At 34.5% G+C, this 9,218-nt stretch overlaps 1 long non-coding RNA gene across 1 annotated transcript; it reads left to right on the forward strand.

Annotated features, from left to right (window-relative positions):
- The first annotated feature begins 371 nt into the window (after positions 1-371).
- On the forward strand, positions 372-1,861 carry LOC114266316 (uncharacterized). The gene is made up of 6 exons (XR_014331827.1): positions 372-482; positions 578-662; positions 751-840; positions 970-1,221; positions 1,337-1,476; positions 1,557-1,861. It is a non-coding gene; the product is annotated as an uncharacterized LOC114266316 (long non-coding RNA).
- The last annotated feature ends 7,357 nt before the right edge of the window (positions 1,862-9,218 follow it).

Consider the following 9,218-nt stretch of genomic DNA (forward strand, 5'->3'; position numbering starts at 1 on the left):
GCAAGTGGAACAACAACCAACAACCCAACAACAACAAATGCCACACAAACAACAACCGAAACAAAAGAAGAAACTCTATGGTAACTGCAAAATATTGAATTAAATAAATTTACATATTGAAATATCATCTGTTGCTTCAAAGAAATTTCACTTTTCCTAATATTTTCACTGTCTACAGTCAAAAAAGATCCGACATCAATGATAAAAAATTTAAAGGCAAAAGAAAGGAAGGAAAAGCAGCATGATCCAGAATTCCAATATCCCAAAGTTACGAAAGTGACTAGAGCTTCAAAACAAGCTGCAAAGCAAGTTGAGCAAAGCACGAAGGACAAAGAAGTGCTTGATGCTGATGCGTACATCTTGCCTCAACTTATAAACATCAGAAAATCTTGGGTCTTTCCACAAACTCTTCCAATTTCAAGATTGATAAAAGATCATATAAAAGACATCTTGCAGCACATATCAAATGTGTCTGGGCTTGAGTAAGTACAACAAACAAAATAGAACATAACAAACAACAAATTACAAACTTATGTTGCATTAACAACAATTCAATCCCTTCTTTGTCATCTTGTAGAGCTTTAATTTGGACAAGTGAGTTGAATCTCATTACCTTTGAAGACATTGGAAACCTAATAAAGCAAAAAGAAATTGCCAACAATGTAAGTCTTTCCCTTTCATCAAAATTTCTCTGCAATGTTCCATCAGCCTTTATAAAACAATATTACAATTATAAATCATATTTTTCAGGTCATTGATGGCTATGGAGAGATCCTTTTGGCTGACCAAATGAGAGAGAGACAACAACCAACCTCATTTTTTTTCACATCCATGTGCTTAGTATGTTACTACTATTTTATTTGATTTTCTCTGGAATTTACTTTCTACTTTCTCTTCTTAATATACTTCTTGAAGTCAGTTGTGTGACAAGTCATAACAAAACCATTTTTTGATTTTCTCTGAGCACAGAATTTCATCAAGATGACAGAAAATCAAACTTTTCGAGTATCCTTATTTGACAAGCACATTGAAATAGCATGGAGGAACTATAGGTTCCTCCATTTCCCAATAAATACTGGAGGTAATGAGAAGTCCACACATGGAAATCACTAGACCTTGCTTGTCCTGGACAAACAAGACAATTTATGGAGGTTCTACAACTCACTGAGGCCAAGGAGGGATGATGCAGAAGACAAATATTTCAAAGATGCAAAACAATTGGTAACGAGTGCAAATTTCTCTGATCCATCATCATCTTTATGTGATGATAATTTTCATAGAATCCCATTGACTTGTCCATAAATTTCTCTGTTATATAAAAATTATTTTTTTGCAGCAAGATTACGTGGAGAATTTTTTGAAAGCTTGCCTTGAAAGAGACACTCAATCACAACCCTCTTTCAAATTAATAAACTCACAAAACACAAGTTACGACTTTGAGTATGTCAACAATGCTCCACAACAAGAAAGCGATTCGTAAGTTTCATACATCTATAAATAAGATAATTTGAATTGCATGTTTCTTAAAACTAACAATACCTATAATTTGTATGCAGTCTGGATTGTGGCCTCTTTGTCTGCTATATAATGAAACAATATAGCAAGCATGAACCTATCAGCTCCAAATTGTCCACACAAGAGATAAGGTTGCTGAGGGCAGAACTCATAGAGAGATTTGTGACTGAAGTTGGCCGGTCATGGACTGAACCAATTGAAATACCTCCAGAAGAACCACAAATGTAATAGTGAAACTAGTGAAAGGAAGACAATGTACATATCCACACAGAGAAAATTGTCTCACATATATGTATATATCCTTTCTTGTTGATACATTGAACGAATGATGATCCTTGACATATATGTATATATCCTTTCTTGACTAATCTAAATTTCATTTTTTTTTTTATTTCAACTAATGTAAATTTCATACCTATCGATGGTTAAATATATATATATATATATATTTTATTGTCATTCACAGAGAAAATTGTCTGCAGAAATTTCTCTGGTATGAACAACCAGAAATTCACAGAGAAATTTAACTTGTATCGTCCCAAGGGGATGCCTATATGATCATGTAATCTGTAATACTTTGTGTTGGTACAAAACAATCATCAAACTCAACAAAACACAAAGCACACAGTAATTTTATCTGCCACTGGAAAATTTCATTGCATGAATTTCAAATTTCAGAACACAATGCCCAGATAGTTTTCTCTGATGGTGGAAAATTTCTCTGGATGAATTTGACAGAAGATGGAATTTCTGAGTTATGAATTTCTCTAGGTTAAGTGATTTGGAGAGGAGGAATTTCTCCGAGTTGGTGAGGAAAATTTCTCTGGCTTTAACACAAATTTCTGAGTTGAAGTGAGTCCAGAGAAATTCTTCCCTGGTCCAGAGAAATTCTCAACTCAGAGAAATTCCAAAAGAGCTTAATTTTGTTTCTTGGTTGTACAATAATTTTTTGTATGCTCTGTCTGGTCTGCACATTTCTTGAAATGACTGATATGAAGCTACCGGAAATTTACAGATAAATTTAACTCATATCTCGCCAAAGAAGGTGCCTATATGATCATTCAATCTCTAATGCACTGTGTTAGTACAAAACAATTATCAAATTCAAAAAATACAATCCACACAGTACTTTAGTCTGCCATTGTCAAATTTATGTGGATGAATATGAAGCTTCAAAACACAACACACAGAATTTTCTCTGCCATAGGAAAATTTCTCTGGATGAATTTGACAGGTACTACAAACCCACTGCCTCTAGTATATATCAACAAACACACTTTAACTGATATTGGAAAATTTCTCTGGATGAATTTGATTGATATTATTATATACACTGTCTAAAAAATACATTTCACAAAACAAAATAAACAAAGTAATCATCAAATGTATTATTCAATCAATAAAATGTATAATCCTCAACTATTTAACAAAGGTTCCTTGCATGTCCTCTTATTATGGTGACCAATACTCTCACAACGACTACACTTAATCACCCTTTTAAACTCTCCAGTAGAAGCAATTCTGTTCTTCTTCGGCCCCCCAGCAGGTCTCTTGCTCAATGGAGGTAAAATCATAGCATCTTCAATGCTACACACAGGTTTTTCAACAGTTGGAACTGGACCAATCGAAAACGAGTATGCTTGACGATACATATCAGCATGAAAAAATGGTTCAACAAATGAATTCAAATTCTTTCCACTCCTAAAAATTGCAGCAACAGCATGTTGACATGGATACCCATTTATTTCCCATTTTTGACATGAACAAGTTCTCAACCCAAGATCAACCATAACCGAAGGAAAACAATGCACTTCAAAGACATTATCAGATGATAAACTCACATTCCATGTCCTCCCGTCCAAAAAAGACTTCTCCAACACACTATCCATACAAGGACACAAAATTTTATTCCATTTACTAGAGAGCAGCCTCCTATCAGACCTCATATTCATGATTTGCAACCGTATCATGTCCACCAAATTTGTTATTGGCAAGTGCTGAGCTTCTCGTATCCATGAATTGAATGACTTAGCAACATTTGAATACACCTCACCATAACGTTTCCCCGCAAAATATGCATCACTCCAATTTTCATATGGTAAACTTCTCAAGAAAACACTCACAATGTCTCCTCCCTCACTTTTTAATTCATTTAACTTGAAATGAAATGATGCCTTTGTTGGAGCATATGCACATTCTGAAAACTTGGACACAATCGTCTCCCTAACCAAATTTGTGTTTCCACATGACAACTTATCCCTCAAATTTCTCTTTAGATGTTCCAGACAAAATCCATGAAAGCAGTTACGGAAAAACCTAGCAATTCCCTCCACAATTCCACAATGTCGATCTGATATGAAACTTATCACCCTTTCTGATCCTAATACTCCATATAAATGTTCAAGAAACCAACACCAATTGTCTTTATTTTCAGCATCAACAACAGCAAAAGCTACAGGAAAAAAACCTACAAAACAAATAGCAACAAGCATATTAGATATACACATGAAGAGAAAAATAGAACAATAAACAACCAGAGAAGTTTGACACTGCCAACATCCAGAGAAAATTCACACATTGGCAACATCCAGAGAAAATTGACTTAGTGACCAGCTACAGAGAAAATTCACACAATCATAATATACAGAGAAAATTCACTTAGTGACCACCTACAGATACAATTCACACAATGACAACATCCAGAGAAAATTCATACACTGACCAAAATCCAGTGAAAATTCTCACAGTGGCCACAACAATAGAAAATCCACACAGTGGCCAAAACCAGAGAAAATTCACATTCACTCAATTCCTACATGTATAGAAAATTCACCTACTTAGATAAAATTAGATATATTTACAATTACCTTCATTCCCATCTTTCCCCGTTGCAGCAAGCATAACTCCTTTGTATCGTCCTTTCAAAAATGTTCCATCAAGAAAAAGCAATGACCGACAATATTTGAAACCAGCAATGCATGCATGAAAAGCCATAAACACTCTTTTGAAACGCTTGTTATCTTCAAAATCTAACTCAAAATGACTCCCTGGATTGTTCTTCAATGCCTCATCAAAATACCACCATAATTGATCAAATGACAAACAAGAATCCCCATATGTACTACATTTTGCTTTTTCAACACCCAACCAACCACAGTTATAACTGATTGAGACCCCATACTTGTCTTTCATTTCTTTCACAACATCCAGTGGACGAGTTAAAGGTTTTGCACTTACCTCTTCAAGTATCAGCCTAGAAACTAAACTGGAAGTCATCCTCGAATGTTTACTCGTACGAACCGCCACACCACACGTATGTTCATTGTTCAAAGTCCTTATGTAGAAGAACCTATTTGTTTTTTCAACAGAAGCATGTACACGCCACATACATCCCCTTGATTCCTTATATGCACATTCTGCCGTAACCCTCACCTTGTCATTTTTAACATACGTAAACTGAAAACCAACCTCAATAGCATACTTGCATAAAAAAGTACGGAACTCAACCACACCACCCTCAAACTTTTGTCCAACACTCGTAATATTATTCCGCCAACTAGCCGACAATAACACCTTTTCTTGGTGAGAACAAAACTTAGAGAGTGAATTCCTTTCAACATCCACCAGCCTATCACACTCACCATCCACAACATCTACCCAATTAGACCCCACTTCATCCTCTTCATCAGAAGTACTACATCTACTAACTGAAACATCAACTATATCAACACCGCGTGCACAAACAACCCTCAACATATTCACAAAATCAATATTATTTCGAACCATACAATTCGGATGGCCCAAAATAGAATATGAAATACACATAGTCTCAGGTTTCAAATTCTCTCATGTTTTACACAAAATGCCAACCAATTCCTCAAAATTCAATTCGCATGAAACATTAATGACAATAGTATCATTCCCATATTTGCACAGCAACAACACTGCACCGTCCATTGAAACTGAAACAAAAAACAACAAAAATAATTTGTTTAACATAGAAACACTTCACAAGAACAACATAAAAGTCCAGAGAAATTTCTAAAAATTATAATTTTCTCTGAACTTAAAATAAAAGTCCAAAGACATCTACAAACTGATATTCACCTTCAAGATGATAAAAAATAAAATCACAGAAACTTAATGAATCACAGAGAAATTTACTGCTAACTATTAAACACAATTATAGAAAAAAAATCACATAGAATACAAGTCCAGAGAAATACTTTTCCCTGAACTACAAACTGAAAGTGAGTAACAAACTTACAATTTTCTCTGAACTACAAATGCAAGTCCAGAGAAATTTATGAACTTACATTCACTTTCTCATATTCTATCTTCATTACAAACTTCTAATAATATGTCCATATGCACTTATAATTTCCTCTGGACTGCACAAACAAAAGTGCAGAAAATGAAATTTCTCTGGTTTGAAAAAACATAGAACAAAACTTATCATTGATCAGCATGTTGATAAAAAACAGAGCTCCAAAAATGAACTCTAAACATCAAAATCACCTACACTGTCAACACTATTTGAAATTGATCAAAAAACAAAGAATGAAAAATTAATTCCAAAAAATAAAAATCAACTATATCAAGCTGGCCTCTCTCTAAACAAAAATCAAAATCCATGTGGAATCTAAATCAAAAACAAACCTAATTCAACTCCACTCAAAAACCTACGCGATCAAAACACTGTCAACACTCTTTGAAATTGATTAAAAAACAAATAATAAAAAATCAATTCCAAAAATAAAAATCAACTCTATCAAGCTGCCCTCTCTCTAAACAAAAATTCAAAACAAAAATCAAAATGCATGTCGTATCTCCATCGAAAACAAACCTGATTCAACTTCACTGAAAATCTACGCGATCAACACACTGTAACACCACTGAAATCTCCGACGAAATCTCCAACGAAATCTACACGATCATAGCAATCTTTCTCGTCAACTCCACTGAAATCTCCGACGAAATCTCCACCATAAAATCTCCACTGAAATCTCCGACGAAAACTCCGACAAAATCTCCACTTCAAATTTGATTTCCAAAATCTATCAGTTAAGTCAACAATATAATATTCAAACAAATTTATGTTATAAAGGAAGGGTAATTTAGGTGCTTTATAACCTAAAATAAATTTGAGGGATCTTAGCCATCAAAACATATTATAAAGGACCTCTCCTCCTATCAAAAGTAAAGGAGGGACCTTAGGCCAATTTTCCCTTTTTTTTATCACACTTCCAATAAAAGTGAGATCTTTTTTTTTTTTTTGTCAAAGTGTTATCTTTAACTACTTTTGTGGTAATGTCCTTTCCCTTCTATCTTCTCCACAAACATTAAATATCAATATTAAATATAAGGACATAAGGCCCCGTTTGTTTGGGGTTATAGAGAGGAGATTGGGATTGATAGTGAGGTGAGACTACTATATGGGGCGTTTGTTTTGAGGGATGGGGAGGGGACTCTTAATCCCTTGGTATTAGTAAAGGCTTTGGAAGGGGGATTGGGAAGGAGGAGGTAGAGATAGTATTAGAAAAATAATGAGGGGATTAGAAATTTTTTTTATTTTTTTTATTTTTTATATATTGGGATTTTTTTAAAAATATTAATGTTTAATTTTTTATATTTTTTTATTTGTTTTATTATTTTATATAAAAATAATTTAACAATTCCTCACTATCAATCCCCTCACTATCAATCCCCACACTATTAATCCCCTCACTAACAATCCCCTCACTATGAATCCCCTCCATGCTACCTCTGAAAACAAACGGGCCCTAAGAGTCTAAAAAAATAGTGTAAGGCCTCATTTGGGAACCATCCCGTTTAGTCAAAAAGTCAAAAAGTCAACAACTCATACAAAAAAGTCAAAAATTCTCTTTTCTCTCTACTTTTTGCACATCTTTTCGTAAAAGGTCAAAAAGTCATCCCAAACATACTAATTTTTTTTAGCTTATATTTTAGCTGAATAGTCAAAAAGTTACTAAATTAGCATGTTCCCAAACGCGGCCTAAATCAAGAAAAAAACCTTTATGGAATAAAAATATAAATACATGGGATTAAGTAGATTAAAAAATTCTTTCATAAACTTCTTTAAGATAAAACACTCCTAAATAGGATTTATAAATAAAAATTCCTAAAAAGTAAAATGATAAAATTAAAACATAAAAAATTAAAATGACAAATAACGCATACTAAAATCCCTAAATCTACTTTTTAAACTCTGAAATAAATAAACACAGCAATTCAGTTGGGGCAAACCTGAAAGTTGATTGAACTGGCATTCAACTTTGAGATTCTCATTTTCATCTTCCCTAACCCTTGCGTTTTTCACCTTCCGATTGAAATATTCTTCAAGACTGCTGATTTTAGAAATTTGTTTTCCGATTCGGTACCAGAGCAAGACATGAGGGATATGCTCGACGATCCAGTAGTCTTTTCCTTGGTTGGGTTTAGGTTCCATTCTATCTATGAATTCTTCTGGCATATCAACAAACTCAAGAGTTTTGAGGTTTGTGAGGTGGTGGATGCCAGGTGGTACCTCCTTTAGATGCGGGCTAGGCTCAATCTGTAAATCAAAGTATAAAACGCAGCGGATGAAAAATTATGGTCATACCTTTTTCTGCAGAGTCTGAATTGAAAGGATCTCGTGGGTAAATCACGTGCTTCCTGAATCTGATCAATTAACCCAGCAGTGGAGTGATATTACAGAATGAATGTCACCCACACAAGTCACAGTGCAAAATGGCTCTTGATCGTTGTATTTTGGGAGATAGTCAGAATATGGGAAAACAACATACGACATACGTTATTATTCTCTTAATCACCCATATCCCATATTATATCAGATATATAGGATAATAATAAATCTATCCATATCAGTTATATTAGATATATAAGATATCTATATCATCTATCCATATCAGTTGATATGATAGATATAGATATCCTGAGTGGTTATCCAAATAGGTTTTGAATTCAAATTCAAACTTATTTGGATAAGGTTCAAAAGGTTCAGAAAAGGGTCATGCCACATGGGCGCCCAATTTCTAACATCTCCCACTCGCACATGAGTTGGCATGACACTGCCACATCTCTATCTCAATCTCCCAAAAAAATGAACAATCTCATACTAGCCATTGCACCGTGCGACTGTTGAGAACACCTATATGTGGGAGCTCTATACTAGAAACTCAAAATCAGCCAGCATAGAGACATCAACCCAAAAAGAACAGAAATAGTGTCTCATATACCCCAGACCCATCTAATTACACCTGTCCAAAAAACATCTCTAATCCCTCAAAAAGAGCATGTTTGACCCTCTCAATTCTTGCAATATATTCACACTCAATCTGCCTCTCATATAGAGCAATGTGAGTTGCTGGCAGTGAATATACAACAGTGGTGTAATACTAGATGATCTTTCCTTTGCCCTCGTGCCATTTAGTTTAGGATTGACCGCTTTCCCAGTGATGTCCCTTAAGGCCGAATCATACGTGACCGCAGGCAATATACCAAAGTACAGAACATCAACCCCTTACCTTATGACATAGTCAAAAGTCACAAAAGGGTACATAAATGAAAGTCATATCAATAATGACACATAAGACTCACACGGTGAGGAAACAGGGATCCATTCTCTCACCTGATTACTTGGTCGCCAAGCATATATAGTATGAATACATGCTACGGTGGAG

Source organism: Camellia sinensis, chromosome 6 (genome assembly GCF_055761805.1).
Source record: "Camellia sinensis isolate YWXY chromosome 6, ASM5576180v1, whole genome shotgun sequence".
In the NCBI taxonomy this organism is placed as follows: Eukaryota; Viridiplantae; Streptophyta; class Magnoliopsida; order Ericales; family Theaceae; genus Camellia; species Camellia sinensis.